Below are 21,615 nucleotides of genomic sequence, written 5' to 3' on the forward strand. Positions count from 1 at the left end.
TGGAAAGCTGGCACAGAGGTTGCAAGCTGCTGGAGAGAGAGAGAGAAAGAGAGAGAGAGAGAGAGAGGGAGGGAGGGAAGGAGGGAGGGAGGGAGAGAGAGAGAGAGAACACTCATCTGAGGGGGCTGGCTGAAAGAACTGCCTGCCAAAGGGTGCTGAACTCCTTCAGTAAGGTAAGAAAGGGAACTGAAATCCTGAAGATTTTGGCTGCATACCTGCACCCTGCTGACGGAGTTCCTTTCTGTGCAGTGAAGGGAGCTGAAATTCTTCCGCAAGCAACTTTTTCAGCCACTTCCCAGAGATGAAGGGAATCCAAAATCCAAGTAGAAAACAGAGTTATAGCACCATAAGGCTCAGCATATGCTTCATGAGTAGAACCCGCCCTCTAAAGTCTCCCCGAATCTACCCCCACACTCCTTACTTGGGACACTGTCCTTTAATAACCTGCAATATTGCTTAATGGCCACAACCAATAGTGCCCGAAGTGGTTTTTTGGAGCAAAGTAATCATATGGGTGTCTCACGTAATGACCACTTCACCCAACAACCAAAATTCTGGTCCCATTGGTGACCATAAGAAAACAGTTGCCTTTCTTGTCTCTTAGGAGCAGTTGCTTCAAATAATACACTGGGTGGCAGCCATTTATATGATCAAAAAAATGATTATGGATAAGTTTTGTATAATGATGTTCATTCAGAAATCCACATTTAATTTGTATGAGTGGTGTCATAGCAATGTTCCATTGCGCTGAGCTATTCAGGAACACATACATTGTGATTAACCTTGACTTTGGAAGGTAGGTGTCAATAAGGTTGAGATGGAAGACATGCTTGCATAATGGAAACTCTGAGCATTTTTATTGTGTAAAGCAAGGGTCTCCAACCTTGGCAACTTTAAGACGTGTGGACTTCAACTCCCAGAGTTCAACTCCCACAGCTCTGGGAGTTGAAGTCCACATGTCTTAAAGTTGCCAAGGTTGGAGACCCCTGGTGTAAAGGGAGGTTGCATCTGTGTGGCTGTGATTGACATCTCGATTTTGGTTTAATCCCGCCACCCCTGGACATGCCTGCAAGGAGGAAGATCAAGTAAAAGTTCTTGTCAATGTGAAATAGCCTGTCTTGCAGCTTCAGCACTCCACAATTATTTCTATGGGATTTTTTAAAAAAATCTTGGGCTGAAAGTTGCGGACCAGTTCCTTAGCAGTTCCAATGTCCTAAATACAAAGAGATGTAATGCCAATCCTACATCAGCACAAATGTTGCAGGTGGCAATAAGGGAGGTTTCCTGTTAATTCACATAATTGTATTTCATTGTTATCCAAGAGCTTCATAGCACAGGCAGAATTAGTAGACTCCTAATCGGCAAAAACAATGCCAAATGAACTTAGTGGGGAATAAACTGTACTGCATACAATGGAGTGTGTTCCTATTTTATGAGATTAAAATGACTCCTATATCTGTCTCTCTGTGTGTGTGTGTGTTTTTTTTTAAATCAAATTAATTTAATTTGGAACACTGCAGCAAGCCAGGGTCAAAAAGGTTTCGGATACAAACTCTTTTATTTCCAATAAATTTCTTTTTCAAGCAATTACTTACAAATTGATGGGAAGCTTCCCCACTGGTTCCTTCTCTGCTTTAACACCCAGGAATCCAAGAACAGGGTTTGATAACACTGCTGGAAACAAGGTTGCTTTGACCTGTCTCATTTTTGTGTGTGTATATTATATTTTTTTTTTTTTACATCTCTGGTCGTACTTCAACCGTGCCGTGTTTCTTACTACTAGGAGAAGAGTTTCCTTTTTTTTCCACCCTCTGTCTTGTTAATCACCTCTGACATTCAACCAGACGTGTCTGCTACAGAATCAGTGAACAGAGTTCTAGGGCAGTCTGGCCCTGTGTGAGAATGGCAGATGTGGCCTCTCTCGCGCGCGCTCTCTCTCTCTCTCTGAACTCGGGTTCTTTTATAAAAAAAACAAAAGTCCCACAGCGAGCATGTTGAACTCTGGTTCTTTATTGTACATTATGCAAGGGTCAGCTTTCAAGTGGCTAACCGGCTGTCCATCAAGGACTCTGCAACTACAGCATGGAGAAACTACAAAGAATTCTCATATGCTGCAAAGGACAATGGGGATCTGAGTTCACTTTGCCGGTGGCATGTACGTTTATTTATTTATTTTATTTATTTTATTTATTTAATTTATTGTATTTGTCAATCGCTTACAAGACAATAGGTATAAGTATAAACATAGTTATGAACACATGAAATGGATACATATAAGAAAAATAAAAAGAAACAATAGGACAGGGATGGTAGGCACATTGGTGCGCTTATGCATGCTCCCTTTGAAGTATGTGCTTCTCCAACTCTGATTAGCGGGGAACTGATACACCCTTTGGAAGGAAGCAGGAACCTAATCACAGCAGCGTGGGACAAATTAGCTGTAAGCAACCCGGGAATGCTAACCAGAATCCAAAATGCACCGAACTGCACAATTCCATACAAAGTGTCTCTGTTGTTCTTGCTTTACGAATGGAACAGTGACCAGATGAGCTGGTCTGACTTCAGTTGTGTTGTCCTCCTGAATCCTCTCTCTTGCGTGCATCTGAGACTCCTGGTGCTTAATGTCGTTCACATTTGGTGCTGATACACAGTTCGTGATTCTGATTTAAGTTGAGAAACAGTAACTTTAAAAATGCAGATGGAAATACCAGCCCAGGGGATTGTCTCCCACACACCCCTAATTTACAAGGATTGCATACTTCTTGGGTTGTCATGCAGGGTATTTTTGGGTCTCCATTTCTTGATTGTTTTCTGGTGGCACCCCTGAATGTTGACGTCTACTGAGTTAGATTGTGATCAAAGAAAATAAAGGTGTTCCTTGACTTATGACTACAACCAGGACCAGAATTTCCATGGCTTATCAAGGTGGTTGTAAAGTGAGTTGTGCTCAATTTTACAACCTTTTTTTTGCCATGGTTGCTAAGTGAATCAATCCCAACAGTTGTTAAGAGAATCATGTGGTCATTAAGCAAATCCAGCTTCCTTCTTTGACTTTGCTTGTCAGAAGTTCACTAGGAAGGTCACAGATGGTGATCGCCAGACCCTGAGATGCTGCAACCATCCTAAATTCAGGCAAGCCCCTAAATTTTGATGAATAGAATAGAAAAATAGAGTCGGAAGGGACCTTGGAGGTCTTCTAGTCCAGAGATTGCCAACCTTCACCACGTTAAAGACTTATGGACTTCAAATCCCAGAATTCCTCAACCAGCCAGCATAGTATCCCAACCTGCAGCATGGCTGGCTGAGGAATCCTGGGAGTTGAAGTCCATAAGTCTTAATGTTGCCAAGGTTGGGGATCCCTCTTCTAGTCCAACCCGCTGCTCAGGCTGGAAACCTTATATTGTTTCAGACAAATGGTTCTCCAATCTCTTCTTAAAAACTTCCAATGTTGGATCTAGATAGATAGATAGATAGATAGATAGATAGATAGATAGATAGATAGATAGATAGATAGATGATAGATAGATAGATGATAGATAGATGATAGATGATAGAGATAGATAGCGATAGATAGATGATAGATATAGAGATAGATAGATAAATTTAGAGATAGATAGAGTTAGAGATAGATAGAGATGATAGATGATAGAGATAGAGAGATAAATAGATAGATAGAGGTAGAGATAGAGATGATAGATGATAGATGATAGATAGATAGATAGATAGATAGATAGATAGATAGATGTAGAGATATATAGAAATAGAAATAGAGAGATAGATGATAGATAGATGATAGAGATAGATAGATATAGATAGATGATAAACAGATAGATAGAGATAGACATAGATATATAGATAGATGATAGATAGAGATAGAGATAAAGATAGAGTTAGAGTTAGAGATAAAGATAGATAGATAGATAGATAGATAGATAGATAGATAGATAGATAGAGATGATAGATGATAAATGGATAGATAGATAGATGATAGAGATATAGAGATAGATAGATATAGATATAGACAGACAGATAGAGATAGATAGATAGATAGATAGATAGATAGATAGATAGATAGATAGATATAGAGATTGGGATAGATAGATGATAGACAGCTAGATGGAGATAGTTAGAGATAGACATAGATATAGAAATAGATGTGAGAGAGAGGGAGAGAGAGAGAGAGAGAGAGAGAGAGATGATAGATAGATATAGAAGATAGATAGATAGATAGATAGATAGATAGATAGATAGATAGATAGATAGATAGATAGATTTAGATATAAACATTAAAAACAGTGAACATGGTGTTTCTTCTTCGACATACATTTCTGTCCAATCTTTTAACAGTTAGAAATAAAGAAAAAAGTTAATACATTTATATTCATTTTTGTGTATCATTTTTCCAATTATCTTTATGTTCCTTTTTGACACTTCTCCAGTTATTTTACACCTATGAACATCCTTTCATGTCCCTCCATTTATATAATTTGCTCCATATTTTATAACATTCTAGTTCACCTTGCTCCTTCAATTCGAGTGTAAGTCTATCTAATTCAGCGCATTGTAATATTTTCCCAATCAAGGCATCTTCACTTGGAATCTCTCTTGCCTTCCAGTTTGGGGCAAACGTTATTCTTGCTGCCATAATTATGTGTGTAATTAAATAAGTATCAACTTTGTTTACATTCCCCTCCATTATTCCTAATAGAAACATCTCTGGTGTGTACTGAATTTCAAATCCAGTCATTTCTTTTAGCCATAACAAAATTTTGCACCAAAAAAGCCTGTCCTTTCTTGCAGGTCCACTATGTATGATAGTAAGTACCCCATGTTTTCTTGCATTTCCAGCAATTGGGAGATTGGTTACCGTATATTCTAGCTAATCTGGCAGGTGGGAAGTGCCACCTGTAAAATATCTGATAGAGGTTTTCTTTATCTGATGCCGCTAACGTAATCTTCTTGTTCTGATCCCGAATTTGCCGCCATTGAGCTAAGTTGATAGTTGTGACCAAAATCCCAAGGCCAAGTGCATTTATAACTTTTGGAGGCAAATTGCAAATGAGGTAACTATGAGGATGCTGTGACAATGGTCTGCGTGAAGGGATTAGTTATAAATCACCTTTTTTAAAAAGTGCTGCTGTAACTTCCAGTGATTGCTAAACAAATGATTATAAGTGGAGGATTACCTGTATAGATAGCGTCATTCTGTTGAGTTCTGTGGTATATAGTTTAGCATAAGACTGATGACTTTTAATGAGGGTTCTCATATTCCAGGGGTTTTTCACTCATCACTTCCACAAACATCTGTCTAGCACAATGAAGCAGCACAGCAGGCATTCTAAATTAGAGATGAACGTGTAAAGTGTTAGCTTTTCCAGATGTGAATCCATTCCCAGCACTTCTGAAGTATAAGCTCCAGACCTTTGTATGCAAATACTTCTCCAGTGATTCCTATTTAAAATACACACACACACACACACACACACACACGTTCATGAGCTATAATTGGTTATGAATTGCCCAGTACCATTTCTGTAACAGAATTTAAGAGTGAACATTGAATTATGTGATAGGGACCTACTTTATTTACTTGCTTTTGTTATAGGAAGATAGATATTTTATAGCAACCCTTGGAAAAACAGTCCAATTCAGCTTTAGCCTAGTCAGAACTAAGTCCCTGTGAAATGAATGAAACCAGGGAAACATGTTAGCCTTTATTAATTTATGTCTTGTGGCCAGTAATGGGAAACTTGGCTGCTGTCTTATGCATATGCATTGGGAGTGAACTCCACTGACCATAGAGAGATTGATTGCTGAGTAAATACATATAAATTGAGTTCACATAACATCTTAAGCCATAAATCATAGTTTTTAAACACACAGTAGCTGAGCATAGACAACACTGAAAGCCAAAAATCATACAAAACTACCTGATGGCTTATTATACTGTATAATTGAGGTTACAATACTGTGTTATTAGTCATGGCTAAGCAGGTGAATTCAATGGGACTTGTTCCCAGTGGGAATTAGATTGTATAGTCCAGTTTAGCTGGACTGTAGCCCTGGCATATACAGTTTATGACTATCTTGTGAAACCAAACCAAAATTATAGTAATAACGACTTAGGTGTCGTATAGTAGTTGTTAAAAATGGACTCTATTGCTTATGAAATTCGTTGAATAGGGAACCCAACACGAATGCAAATAAAATGAAAGGAAGTGAGAAGGTAAAGGAGAAAAATATTTAAGAAAGTTCATGTTTCACGCTCAAATGGAAAATCTAAAATAAACACAATACATAATATGCCGTAAGTCCTGAATTCATTTATAGATAATAAATACAAAGTTATGCTGAAGCCATGCCTAGTTATAAAATAATATAAATAGCATATCAAAAGCTATAATAATAATTACACCATTAAAATTTATACCTATCACTGTAATTCTGTATTTGTTATTTGTAAATAAATTCAGAACCTACGGTATACATTATCTGTGTATTTATTTTATGTTTCCCTGATGAACTGTTTATCTCACTGCTATTTCTTCTTTTTCTCTCTCATTCTTGTGTCTTATTTATTCTTCACTGAAATAATAAACCGAACTATAGGATTCATTTCTCAGTGTCATTATCATTGGACGAGAAACATTTCTATATGATAAAGAATGCTAAGACATTTACTTTAAGTGTATAATAAATAAACAATGTGTTATGCTGCATGGACAGTCTGTATACCACAAGCTATCCATTCCACATCCAACCCAGCTCCATCATCCAGTTGTTGAATGAAGGAGGTAGTTTAAATCCGAAAAAAAAACCAATGTATATTCATTAGAAGGATAAAGATAATTCTTTCATGCCTTGGTAGATGTGTACAACCACAAGAACATGTGAAATGCTTAGGACTGAGTAAGGCATGTATATTTCAGTCCCTCTCCATTCTCTTATCAAGTGGCCTGAATGTTTGCATGATGTGAAGTCCAGCTTTCCTCTTGCACTGTTCGATGGCACCATTCTTCTAAAAATGTGGCCTGGTGAAAGCTTTGCAATCAGTTTTGAATGCCTGAAAACCGGACATTATTTGAGAGCCAGAAAGGATAGCGCTGAAGAATATGCAATCTGCTAGTGGGCATAATGTGATATTCTTAAACTAGGGATGACATTTGAAATCCACGCTTTCCAGATGCCCAATTCCAGCAGCCAACATGGCCTAACAGGAGCCTGGAACCCCTAAGCGAGCCAGTTTCACTCCGCTTACAAGATGTTAAGTTCCTTGTTTGTACCAAATAATCATATTACAGAATCTGGTGCTGGTGCAGTCATGATATCCTTAAAACTTTATGCAGACACACAGACACAGGGAGAGAGAGGGGGAGAGGGAGAGAGGGGGAGGGAGAGAGAGAAGTACATAAGTAATCTCATTTGTCATGTCATTCCTATTACAATGCAGTGTTAAAAATGTGAGACAATTCAAGAATCAATGTTTCACTAGTTCTCTGATTCTCCATTAGACAATGGAGTATTTACGATTGTATTTTCCTCCTATCATGACCTCATAATCAAATTCTACCTATCCTTCCCCCCCGAAAAAGGAGTAGTAATTACATTTAGAGAGATTCTTGGAGACACTTTTCCAGTGAATTCCACTTGACAAGAGTCCCAAGAATTACCATTACCAACATCTGCTTAGTTTTCCATTTCAATATGGTTTTATCTCCCTGGCTTTACGATGTTTCCAATCTTAAATGCCTTATAACCCATGTTCATGTCTCTGTGGAGTTTCTTCTTTTTCAAGAAACAGAATCCTACACTTATATTAAAGTCCATTTTTCCTCCTAGATGCTGTTTTGGCTTGCCACATTGATTAATGTTACATATTTTCTGCCTCTTATTTTCTCAACGATAAGCTCTTTTGTTCCCATTTCCCACCAATCTATGCATTTCTTAAGGAACGAGCTGCAAAACTCAGAGATGTGCAAATACTGCAGAACAACTCCAATTCAATTTGTGGTTTGGTCTGGTAATTGTCAATATATGTGGTTTTGCATTAAAAAAAAAAACCTCTACCACTGTTCCCCTTGTCTTCTTCCAATTTTGAGCATGGATTTTTCACGGAACATCCTTCTGTATGAAAAATATCTCCTGCTACCCATATATGGGGATGCGTTGGCTCAATGGCGAAGATGCTGAGCTTGTCAATCAGAAACGTCAGCAGTTTGGTGGTTCGAATCCCTAGCATCGCGTAATGGAGTGACCTCCCGTTACTTGTCCCAGCTTCTGCCAACCTAACAGTTCGAAAACACGTAAAAATGCTAGTAGAAAAATGGGGACCACCTTTGGTGGGAAGGTAACAGTGTTCCATGTGCCTTCGGCATTTAGTCATGCTGGCCACATGACCACAGAGATGTCTTTGGACAGTGCTGGCTCTTTGGCTTTGTAATGGAGATGAGCAGGAGATAAGTTTTGTAAAGAAGATGACTCTAGAGCCGGAAACGACTAGCATATATGTGCAGGGGTGGGATATGACAGGGTTAACTATTGGTTCGGGATTTACGAGCTTCCCTGCCTGCTGTGAGCCGCACACCTGTAAATCATCATTAGCATGCTGCGAGCAGAGAAGCAGCCTTTGAAACAGCCCTCTTTTCTTGTATTTTTTTAACTGCAGCTTGTTTGGCAGCTGAAGTTGAAAAATCAGGAAATAAAAAGTCAGGTAAGAGCCCGGGTAGGTGGGTGGGCAAAAACTTCAGCAGACATGGAACCAGTTCTATGTCTGCTGCTCTTCAGAGCTATCGGTTCTACAGAGGTGGACAGAACCAGTAGAAACCCACCTCTGCATATGTGCGAGGAGAACCTTTACCTATAGCCAAAAAGTGAAGAGCCATCTATCCTCTTAAAGACATAGCATCTTTAAGGCATGAGCTACTTCCTTCCCAGAAAATAAAAAGGTTCCCATGTCTAGTGTGTCTGACTCTAGGGTGCGATACTCATCTTCTATTTCTTGGCCAAGGGAGCCGGTGTTGTCTCCTTGGTCATGTGCCTACAGAATGCGATTACTTTCGCACCAAAGTGATACTTATCAATCTACTCGCATTTGAATGCTTTTGAACTGCTAGGTAAGCAGAAGCTGGAGCAAGGAACAGGAGATCACCCTATTCCATGGTGTTCGGGTCTGAAACCTGGGCTGTCGACTTTCCCTATGATAAGCTCAGTGTCTTTAACTACTGAGCCATTTTGCCCTCGGAAGACCTTCTCAACCAATCAGTCCCTGGTTGAATGACTATTTAATACAAAAGTTGGCTTCAGGTAACAGACCAATGTCAGCCGCTCAGCTTCTGATATCAGCCTGCCAATCCCTACTAAAGTCCTCCTCCCAATTTTTGGAAAGGAAAAGCTAAGTGTTCATACCCTTACAGCCATCATTTTTTGAGAATAAACTACAAGAAGATAATTGTGCAAATGGCATGCAAAGCATTGGCACTCATTGCAACATAAAAACTAGGCCAAGTGTTAGGCTGCGCCATTGTTTCATGGTCATGCACCACTGAAATGTTTATAATCTTTGTCACACATATTTATTTCTATGACCTTTCCATCAAAATGCTAATGTGCTTTTTTGAGCTGAATAAGAAATTATTCTAAAATCCTGATGTAATATAGTATGTTCTCTCCCTACAAATAACATACCTAATAATGGAATATATTTTTATTTTCTTTGTATTTTGAAATCACCAATCTAATGGGATGAGGGATCCATATTGAGGCTTGTGATGTTAAATTGTATTCAGATGTTTCATTATGTTGTTGTGTTTAGAAAGAACTCATCATGGATCTGGTACAAAATACATTTCTGAGGCTTGTTTTTAAATCAAACACATGCTGTGTCACAAGTTCCACATTCAACAGAAAATCAAGGCAATTTTTCTTTTCTTTTAAGAAATCACTGCAATATAATTGACCTCCAAGGAGCTGTTTCATAGTAGGAGACAAAATAATTAAGCAAAAGGGATGCATTTTTCTTTTGTCATACTCACAGTAATTCTTTTTATTCTTCTGAATATTGCTTTAAACAAACTGTGGAGTTCATGAGACCCTACATGAAGTTACCAAATTTATGTTGATCTCTTATTTTGCCTCAGGGTGAATAGGAATATTGCAAGCTAATCTCTTTGTAAATGGATCAAGTACAAACCAGGAAAATTTGCAGAAGTAGCCAACATGCATTTTCTCATAACTGTGTTCGAGGACCAATTACAGACACTATGGACAAAGGACCCGCCCCACTCCCTAGTGAATCCTCTCTTTCATCAATGAGATCCTGACAGTCAGTTTAGAAAGAAGTGACCAACAAAAGCTCTTCAGGTTGTTGGTGACTTCCATTTAACTTTCATTTTAGCTTTCACCAATGAAGTGCTGGAGGAGACTATTTCAACTCCTTTCTTGAGCAGGAGATGATAGTAATTGGGCTAGGTAGAATTCAGAGAAAAAAAACCAATTAATTCTCTCTGCATGGAGCTAATATTAAAAAGGACCTTACATAGACCAGATGAACCTTTTCACATACATATACACAGCTGATAGTTCTATCAGACTGACTAGACAGAAAAATACTTCATAAAAAATACAGGACACATTTAGGAATCCAAGGTAGGGTGGGGCCAGAAGAACATGAAATGGGATTTAATTAAAATGAGATAATTTAGGAAAATTTAAGAAAATTAAAATCAGATACTCGTTGGCAGGTTGTGTTTGTCCTCTTGTAGTTTTCTGTATTGAACATCCATCTTCTGTTAGGTGGCCATCTTGGAAGAGTTTCCAGAACTTTGTGAAGGTTCCCCATACAGTGAGGTCTCAGATTAGGTCTCTGTAGATTGGTCAGGATAAAAAAGAAAAGAAATGGAAGGAGACTGGTTGTGTCCAATCATTATGAATAAGTACTGTACATATATGTCTTTTTGCCCCAGGTCAAATGGGGCTCGTTAACTAGAATCTTCTGGGCTAGAAGACCTGTCTTCTGCAAACCTAAAGTGATGTTGTAACTGGAAGGAAGGAAGGAAGGAAGGAAGGAAGGAAGGAAGGAAGGAAGGAAGGAAGGAAGGAAGGAAGGAAGGAAGGAAGGAAGGAAGGAAGGAAGGAAGGCTAACTCAGCTATATTTAGTCTCTTTGGCAATGCATTTCCTGCCTTCTGTGGGCATTTGACTAGCACACCATGATTAAACCAGCAATAAACATGTTTACTCATATCTTTCCATTTCTAAAGTGGAAGGGGAATGAATGTTCTTCTTTTTGTGTGTTCTTTCACCCCTCGCAGTCTAAGGTCATTGTGAGCCTTCAAGATAGACTATTTTGGCAACTAAATTAGCCCTCATTTACAGAGCAGTTGAATGCAACCAGGCTAATGACGGTGTAAGTATAATTGGTTCCCAACATGCATCAGTGTGCATCCTCCTCAAGCCATGGAAAAGATGCATTATGGGACTAATTTTTTAAATGTTAATGGATATTGGACATTTGCCAGGGACCCAGCTGTGCACAAAACATTGAGCTGGTAAATAGCTCTTGATCTGTTTAGAAACAAATTATAATGGTTGTTAGGATTCTACATGACGGAAGGCATGGTAACCACAACCAGCTCACAGAGTGACCCTATTAGCTGGATTATGCTGAAGGGAAAAGAGGGTGTTCTCCTTTTACAATCAAAATAAAAGACATCACATTAACTAGGAAATTATTTTAGGGTGTAGGGAGAATGGGAGGATATACTTCTTTGTTACTAGGTCCATGGCTTAAACAGTGATTTTTTTTTTCTTAAACAAAATGCCTGGCAAAAGGTTGGAAAGAATACGTTACTGTCATTTATCCAGGTAATTTTGAAATTGACTTTTGGGTGAATAAGTTCACCTCTTATTAAGGGCTCATTTCTCCTGCCGGGGATCAACAGCAGGTCTGAAGGATAAATACACTGCTGTGACACTTTGCTTCTCTCCAACCTCTATGCTATCTTAATAGTAAAAGGATGAAGAAGACATCCCAGCTACATTTTGGTGTGAAATAGGTACTCAAATTAATGAATTTATCAAGTCAAAACTTTTCTCAGTTTTGTTTTGTTTAGACTCCAAATTGGGCTTAATGGATTGTAATAATCTCTTTTACTGTTAAAAACAAAACAAAACAAAACAAAAAACTCAAAAACTATGTTGCCACAAGTTCCTAAAACATTCAAAGCATCTATAGAAGGTTTATTATTATTATTGTTACTGCTTGGTTTATATCACAGCCACTCTTAATCTGGCGTTTGATTTCAATTCCTGAATATCTGAAAATACAACCTGAAATGATGAACGTTTGAAACCTAAGGAGGCTGCCAGGTTGCTGAAGATTGATGTGTCCTGACACTAAATTTAAATACAAGAACAATACAAAAATAAATATAAATACAAGAACCAAATTCTTGGGGAGAAAATAGCATGTATTTGTTTTTTGTTTTTTGCTCCTGGATGGAGGATTTTCCTAGCACAAATCATGTCTGGGGACTAAAAGGAGAGACTGAATCTTGAACCCCACTGTGGTCTCAACCTAGATCAGTGATTCCCAAAGTGGGCAGTACCGCCCCTGGGGGGCGGTGGGATGCCTTGGGGTGGAGCTAAGAGGCAAGGGGGCTGGCAGGGGGCGCTAAGAGGTGGCAGGGGGGCATTCGAGGTGCTGGTACTGCATGTTCATCCATTGACTGTAGCACCACTCTGGACCTGGCACCTACAATGTGGAAGCAGTGGCACGTTATGTGCTGCCACGGCAGCATTCAATGCACTGTCCCCCTGCCACCTGTTAGTGTCCCCAAGGGGGCCGGCAGAGGGGTGCTAAGAGGTGGCAGGGGGCGTTTGAGGCACCAGCCGGCCCTGCAGGTTCACCCATTGAGGGGCCAGTTCCGGAGCGGTGCTACAGTCAATAGGTGAACCTGCAGGGGTGGCGCCTTGAATGCCCCCCTGCTGCCTCTCAGCATCTCCAAGGGGGCCAGCAGAAGGGTGCTAAGAGGTGGCAGGGGGGTGGCGCATCGAACACAGCCATGGCGGCATGTAATGTAACACCGCTTCTGCATTGGAGGCGCCAGCTCCGGAGCAGTGCTAGTCAATGGGTGAAACTGCAGGGCCGGCCAGCATCTCAAAAGCCCCCCTGCCACCTCTTAGCCCCCCCTCTGCTGGCCCCCTTGGAGACACTAAGAGACAGCAGGGGGGCGTTTGAGGCACCGACCCTGCAGGTTCACCCATTGACTGTAGTAATGCTCCAGAAGCGGTGCCTCAAATGCGGCAGCACGTTGGGAAAAGCCGCTGCCACCGCTTTCCCAGCGTGCTGCCGCTGTCACATTCTGTCTGTCCGTCCATCCATCCATCCATCCATCCATCAATCCATCCATCCATCCATCCATCCAAAAGGTCTGTCTGTTTGCCTCCCTGCCTTCCTGCCTGCCTGCCTGCCTGCCTGCCTGCTTGCCTGTCTCTTTCTCTCTCTCTCTCTCCATCCATCCATCTATCCATCCACCATGTTCTAAGCGCCGGCCCCACAGGCACATCGGGAAAGTAGAGCAAAGCCAGTCTGAGAAGGAAGGAGGGAAGGAGAGAGGGAGAGAGAGGGAGGGAAGGAGGAAGGGAGGGAGAAAGAGAGAGAGAGAAAGAGAGAGACCTGATGCATCAGATTGAATGAGGCCTAGTTTAGACTGAGGCCCTTTCCACATTGAAACATCTTTGCCAGCACATTGAAACCTCTTTGGCTTCTATTAAAGATTTTTTGGATGAAACATGGTCAAAACTATCAGGAAGCTCTCACATTTTGTTGAGGCTTTAAACAGGTTCCATTGGACCAGATCTCCACCCTAAGAATTACTTTTCCCCAATGTATTACAGGGCCAGTTCTGAAGAAGGCAAAACCAAAATGTACTAGTAAATTACAAGAAGAACACACACGCACACACTCCCTTCTAACCTTGCTGGAGCAGGTGACTGGACTAGAATAGATATCTCATTATCTTTCTCCTCCCTCCCTCCTTCTTTATTTCTTTTTCTTTCTGTCCCTTCTTTCCATCCCCCCCTTTCTTTGTCCTTTTTTCTTTCTTTCCATTTTCTCTTTATTTTCTTCCTCTCTTTCTCTCTTTCTTTTCTCTCTCTCTTTCCTTCTCTCAAGCTCATCCCTTTGGATCAGGGGCCACCAAACTTTTGGACCTCAGGGACCACCAAACTCATAATTTTAAATCCCGGAGACCACTAATATGAATTTTGACTGACGGAGGCTTTCTGGCGTTGGTGGGAGAGAGAGAGAGAGAGATCTGATCCAACCTCTCTCTCTCTCCCTCTCTCTCACACACACAGGCAGGGTGGGATTTAGACCCCCGATCTAAAGCTGTCAAAACTCCAAAAACTGGTCAAATAGCTCTGGGGAGGCCAGTCATAAATTAGAACACTTGCTAAACAACCGGTCATTAAGTGAGGACCACTTGTATTTGGTTTGCCAGTCACCTGGCCACGCCCACCCGGTCACATGACCAGCAAGCCATGCCCACCCAGTCATGTGACCAGCAAACCACACCCTCAAATTAGGCCACACCCACAGAAATTTGAATCCCACCCCTGGGTTGGGGGCACCGAGGATGAGTTTGTAGCACCAAGGGGCCAGTGGACTGAAAAAGTTTGGGAACCACTGACCTAGATGGACAGCTGTCCATTGTGCACAGGGAAGAAGAAACAGCTGATAAAACCAACACATTTGTTGCCTTATGTGGATCCTATTGTAGTTAAAATGGCACCAAGAATGCAACAAGAAAGCGCTTCCCAGAAGTTTTATAAAATGTGAAAAGAAATTAGTCTGTTATGAAAGGGAGCTTCTATTTTATGAATCTTCAATCAAATCATCCCATCAAAGCAGGTTCGCAAATCGAAATGGGGGTCTGCTTTAAAGCTAAAAACCAAATCAAGTGTCTTTGAAGCCTCCCTTTGAAATGGTTCACAGAATCATTGGTTTTCCTGCTGCTTCTGAGATGATTGTAGAGATTACCCAGCATTATGCGGTAACTTCACTTTGGTATATAGAACAGACTGATGAGGTTTTCTGTGATGTTGCTGTGTACCTGGCTATGTGGAGTTCCTGGTGCTTTCTGAGTTTGGTTGCTTTCTTGCAGACATTTCATTGCCCACACTAGGTAACATCATTAGTTCTAGTCCTGCAAGAAAATAATCAAGCTCAGAGAGCACCAACCCCAACCTATGAATATTCTCCTTTATTATTACCTGGCCATCTATTTTATCACTTCATTCAACTTTGGGTCTATCAGAGCAACGTCATGGTGCCGAGTGTATATTACTTTGGGGGTTCTTCACTTTTTGAGTTCTGTTAAATGTTGCTAGCTCAGAACCTTAACTTTACTCTCTCTCCAGATAGTAGATGGTCACACTTTAGAGCTGGTCTTGCCACCATACTTTAGTTTACTTTACTTTATTGTCATTGCATCTCGTACAATGAAATCAAACACCATCTTCAGTGTACATCATGACCATGAAAATAAACACAAACACACATCCTTCACACTCCACACATTGAATTGAAAATCCTGACACCACACCAACATTGCACTATACAGTAGAATTCAACAGAGCTACTGCCTTGGGATAGAAACTGTTTTTCAGCCTATTGGTCCTTGTTTTTATTATTCTGTACCGTCTGCCAGATGGTAATAGTTCAAAAAAAGGGATGAGATGGATCTTTGAGAATGTTTTGCACTTTCTTAAGGCTCGGGATCTATAAAGCTCTTCCAAGGAGGGGAGAGGGCAACCAATGATCTTCTGAGCAATGATGTTAATCCTCTGAAGTGATGTCCCATCTGGCATTGTCCAATTGGCAAACCACACAGAGGTGCAGTAAGTTAAGATACTCTCTATGGTGCAGCGGTAGAAGGTCACCAGCATTTTTTCATTCAGTTGTTTTCTGTGAAGTCTCAGGTAGTATAATCTCTGCTGGGCCCTTTTGACCAGTGCTACAATGTGAGCACCCCAAGTCAGGTCCTCTTTTATGGTAACACCCAGAAACTTAAAACTGGTCACTTGCTCCACTCGGTCTCCAGCAAGGGCTGGATGTCTGATCTGTTCCTTCTATAATCCACTATAAGCTCCTTGGTCTTTCTGGTGTTGAGGACCAAGTTATTGTCTCCATGCCACGAAAGCAACTGGTCCACCTCATCTCGGTAGGCAGACTCATCCCGCCCAGAGATGAGTCCAACCACTGTTGTATCATCTGCAAATTTAGTAATAGTATTACTAGTGTGAGTGGGAATGCAGTTGAACCGGATAATTGTTGCATAGCAAGTTGAAGGTTTCATTGTGAATTATGGTATTCGAATATAAACATTCAGTGGCTCATTCATATCCCATAAAGGAAAAACATTTCACACACGTAAGAAACATGAGTTATCTTGTCTACACATGTCATAGACCCATAACTTTGACTTGCAATAAAAACCTCCACCTTAGACAAGGAGGCAACCCTTACTCAAAGGAAGGTATCTCTCCGAATTTCTGCTCACTGTGTCCAATGAAATGTTGGCTTTTTATTTTAGCCAAAATCATTTGCAACCATGGTCCTATCTCAATGGTTGAGTTTCGTGGATGAATCGCCAGCCTTTCCTTTCTTTTAAAACAATACAAAAGAAAATGGCTTGGGCTTTTCACTTGCAGCATGAACACAGAGGTGAAGGCTTGTGTCGAAAGAGTAAACACTGCCACTGAAGTGAGAACAACAATAAAAGGAAATAAATAAATAACAGCTTTCAATGTCAAGGATATATGAGCTACAGTCTTGAAGGGGTTGGCTTCAACATTTAGTATCATAGATCATTCTATCTCTGTTCTTAGCTTGACCTATTGCCAGGAATGCACAATACTAGACTAAATGTGGGTGGAGGAAGCAGAAAAGCAATTTTAAAGGCCAAATAGTTGCAGAGGGTAGCAAAGCTCAACAGCGTATTATTAGTGCCCAAATCCCTTCCAACTTTGCAGTGAATAGGTTTATTCTATACCTCTATAGAATCATTTAACTTGGAAGCTTGTATTGGGTTAAACAAAGAACACTCACCACAGAGTATCCTGTGTATTTAGGTAGCTATTATTCTTCCTGTTTTTCAGTAGAAGGACATATTCCTGTGTAATGATCTATCTTATTAATGACCTCAGGAAATAATTTCACGTTTCTGCAAAATATAACCATTTATTTCTTATTGGCAAATTCTGTTTCATTAAAAGTTATAGGATCCACAGCAACCTTAATTCTGTTGGAGTGGCCCAGGGGTTTAGAGCGGCTTCAGGTTTGCCATTAAAATTGTAATTAAAAGTTGTAGCCCTGTTTGTCTATGTGAATGTGTACGGAGATATATATGAACCCAAGGTAAGGGTTCTGGTCCTTTAAGCTGAATGAGAAAATGAATTTAGATACGTTTGAAACACAATAAAGACTGAAAGGCAGAGATTGTGAATCAGGGAACTCAGGACCTCTAATGCTAAATGCAGTACATCTATGTGCTGCTGTCTCCTTCTGTAGAAAGAAAGTAGAAGTTGTATAGCAATGATCCAGCAGCAAGATCTTGTAATCACAGAGCAACAAAGAGTTGAAAGTCTGTAGAGATTCTCAAACATCCAGGTTATGGTAGTCCCAAAGGTGCTTTTTCAGGAGGCAACTGGACTTTCTTGGGTTTTTTTTGAAGATGTTTTGCTTCTTATCCAAGAAGCTTCTTCAGCTCTGACTGGATGGTGGAGAATGGAAAGATTTACATTCCTTGCAGACAGCTGGTCATTTGATCCCTTTAGAGCAGGGCTCTCCAACCTTGGCAACTTTAAGATTTGTGGACTTCAACTCCCAGTTCCTCAGCCTTCAACTTCCTCTGGAAGTTGAAGTCCACAAGTCTTAAAGTTGCCAAGGTTGGAGACCCCCTGCTTTAGAGGTTGTTGAAGCACTTGGAGGCTTATCTGTGTCTTCAGGGTCAACCTGAGTAGTGCTCCTGGTTCCTGTAGTTTGCAATTTTTTTCCTCTGGAAATCCATTCCTACTCCCATACCATTCAAAGGGCGTTCATCCCAAATTGCAGAGCTAACAGTCTGTGGAGATTCTCAGTTCTCCAGGTCACGGTTGTCCCAAAGGTGCTTTTTCGGGAGGCAAACATTGTCTAATTCAGTGTTTCTTAATCTTGGCAACTTGAAGAAGTATGGATTTCAATTCCAGAATTTTCCAGCCCAGGGGAGCAATTCTGTGAGTTGACGTTCACACATCTTCACTCTGCCAAAGTTGAGAAGCAGTGGTCTAATTACTAGCAATAGCTCTTTGTGCAATTCTCATCTAAATGGTTTCTGAATTTTTTGAGTGGTGGCACACTGTTTTTCTGATTTCGCATACCAGTTGATTTATATTACAGAAAAGGTCAACAGGTTCATTCCTCATCCTGCTTTGTCAACCACCAACAATAAACCCCATCACTTTCACGAAGGTGTATTATTGTTGATTCCTTCTGCATAAAAACAAAAGACAAAAGAAAGCCAACCAATTTGGCAATGATCATTTCCAAAGAATGGAATTTAATCATATTCAATTCTCGAACAATGAAGCACTTTGGAAAAAAAAATCAGAGCATACCTTGAAAATCTTTGCACTGATTTATATGAAATTTATGAGGTTTCTTTCTGTTTAAGTCCCCAGACTGCCTGCAAATTGAATTGCTTTCTACTGGAAAAGAAAAGAAGATGCTAAAATATGGATAGAAGGAGCTCTTGTTTTTATGAATCTTGTTCCAGATACTAGAATCAAACTACTTACTATTATAAGAATCTGGACAGGATTGGCCATTTCTGAAACTGCAACTCGGGCTCTAAATGGTCTTTATACTTATAGATCCCAATAAATACTTCGATTCAATGTTTTCACTGGAATCCAATGATCAGAATTCTAAACCTGAATCAGTGGTGGGATTCAAAAAATTTTTACTACTGGGCCTTGGGGCATGGCTTGGTGGGCATGGTGTGGCTTGGTGGGTGTGGCAGGGAAAGATACGGTAAAATCTCCATTCCCACCCTACTCCAAGGAAAGGTTACTGCCAAATCCCATTCCCTCCCCACCTCATTAACCTGCTTTCCAGCTCTGTTCTCCTATGCAGGGCAACAAAAGAAGACCCAGCTGATTAGCTGGGGCTCAGAAGGCAGAGAATAGATAGGGATGGAGCCAGTCAGAGGTGGTATTCGCTGGTTCTCTGAACTACTCAAAATTTCTGCTACCGGTTCTCCAGAACTGGTCAGAACCTGCTGAATACCACCTCTGGTGTGGATGCAAGAAGCATGGATTCTATTTATTAGTTGATCATAGACTTTGTTTAACTAATTTAACATGTCAAGAGAATGAATATGAAAGCCATCACTCATAACTTTCTTTGGAAGGACACATATAGCAACATGTATATAGAGATTCTGGTCCTGAAAAACACCATCACCACAAGTAAGTCATACTTGATGTGTTATTTAGCTTGATTTCCCTTTAAGTGAGGCAAATCCAGCTGAACATTGGGGTAGAATCAATTTTAACAAACTAATAACTACCTCAGCTTCAAGTGGCACCTTGCTGGATTAAACTAACAAGCTATTTAGTGCCTAATTCTGTTTCTTACACCAATCAAAAAGAAATCTCTCTCAAAAGCACATTTCTCTTTCCTTCTTTGGCAACAGGCCTAGAAGGTGCAATCTTCTGCTCGGCATGGAACGGTTTTGACCAAGCCTACCAGCCAACTGTTCAAGGCAGAAAACATAATGCCCTGTTGCAGAGGGTTTTTTAAAAAAATGAAACCAGAATGATAAGAGCTGTGATTTACTTTGATTGTATCTGGAAGTTAGGACGAGGCTGAGTTACAGAAACTACTTGGCAACACATGCCTAAACTGGAATGGTCAGACCTTCTCCAGCCCAATGTCAGATCTGGAATAATATCCAGAGAGTTATAAAATGCAACTCTCACCGAACCGGTAGTAACACTGGTTGAATCCCACCTGGGACAAACCCAGATTAAATGACAGCAGTGATCTCATCAGTATATAATTAATCCTTAAACATTACAAGACCAAAGGAAAATGGAGTTTTAGATTGGAGAGAAGAATGCAGAATGGTTGCCCAGAAGTCAATGCCACCTGGTGCTAGTGACCATTCACAATGGAGAAGAACGAGGAGAAACAGTGGAGGCAATGTCCCAAAAGTGATTTTTTTCAAAAGGCAATTGAACATATTTTTTTTGTTTTTTCCTTGAAAGACATTTCGCTTCTCATGCAGGAAGCTTCTTCTGTTCCTGGATGAGAAGCAAAACATCCTCTAGGAAAAACTAAGAAAAATCCAGTTGCTTTTTTGGAAAAGCACATTTGGGACAACCATCACTTGGATGGCTGAGAATCTTGATAGTCAAGTGGAGGCAATGATAGCATGGCTTAACACTGGCAGTCCCCAACCTTTCAAGCACCAGGAATCAGTTTCATGGAAGACAATTTTCCCATGGACCGGGGTAGTGGGGGTTGTGTTCACACACGACCTAGCTCTGCAGGTGCAGATTAGACTTTGCTTGGTTGCTTGCTGCTTGTGCAGACCTGTTTCCTAACACTCCACACTTGGAATATTGTACCCAGTTTTGGTGACCCCCCTGCAATATAAAAAAGATGCTGAGACTCTAGAAAGAGTGCAGAGAAGAGCAACAAAGATGATTAGCGGACTGGAGGCTAAAACATATGAAGAACAGTTGCAGGAAGTGGGTATATCTAGTTTAATGAAAGGAAGACTTAAGGGTGACATGATAGCATTGTTCCAACATTTGAAGGGCTGCCACAAGGGAGAAGGGGTCAATCTATTCTCCAAAGCACCTGAAGACAGGGCAAGAAGCCACGGATGGAAACTAATCAAGGAGAGAAGCAACCTAGAACTAAGGAGGAATTTCCCAACAGTTATAACAACTAGTCAGTGGAATGAGCTGCCTCCAGAAACTGTGGGTGCTCCAACACTGGAGGTTTTTAAGAAGAAGTTGGACAACCATTTGTCTGAAATAGGACAGGGTTTTTTGCTTGAACAGGGGGTTCAGCTAGAAGACCTCCAAGGTCCCTTCCAACTCTGTTATTCTGTATTATTTTGTACCAAAAGGACTGGAAGGAAGAGAAAGCGGGAGGTTGTAAGCTCCTTGAAGTAAAGACCTATGCAGTTTAGAAGTACTAGTGATGTTTAATAGAAAACATGCCTTCCAAAACCCTGAAGGATATTAAAGAAGACAATACAATGTTATCAAATTAGGTTGTAGTGGTAATTTGTAGATGGAGAACAATCAAAGAAGAAGCTTTGATTTCCCCATTCACTTTTTGTGTTTCTATGAAGCTCTACTATAATAACACAATCCATAAAAAAATTCATTTCCTTATATTAGATACATCGGAAGCACTTATGCACCAACTTGAATAGCAGAGGAACATGACTCATCCTAGCTACTTCTCAGGTTCTAAGAACTGCCCTATAAGATGGAACAATGCCGTTGCTATGGAGACCAAATTAAGCGTGCTGGGTCTTCTTCTTGATGAAGTTAT

This window comes from Pseudonaja textilis, chromosome 3 (assembly GCF_049901715.1).
Source record: "Pseudonaja textilis isolate UNSWEBS1 chromosome 3, rPseTex1.2, whole genome shotgun sequence".
NCBI classification, from domain to species: domain Eukaryota; kingdom Metazoa; phylum Chordata; class Lepidosauria; order Squamata; family Elapidae; genus Pseudonaja; species Pseudonaja textilis.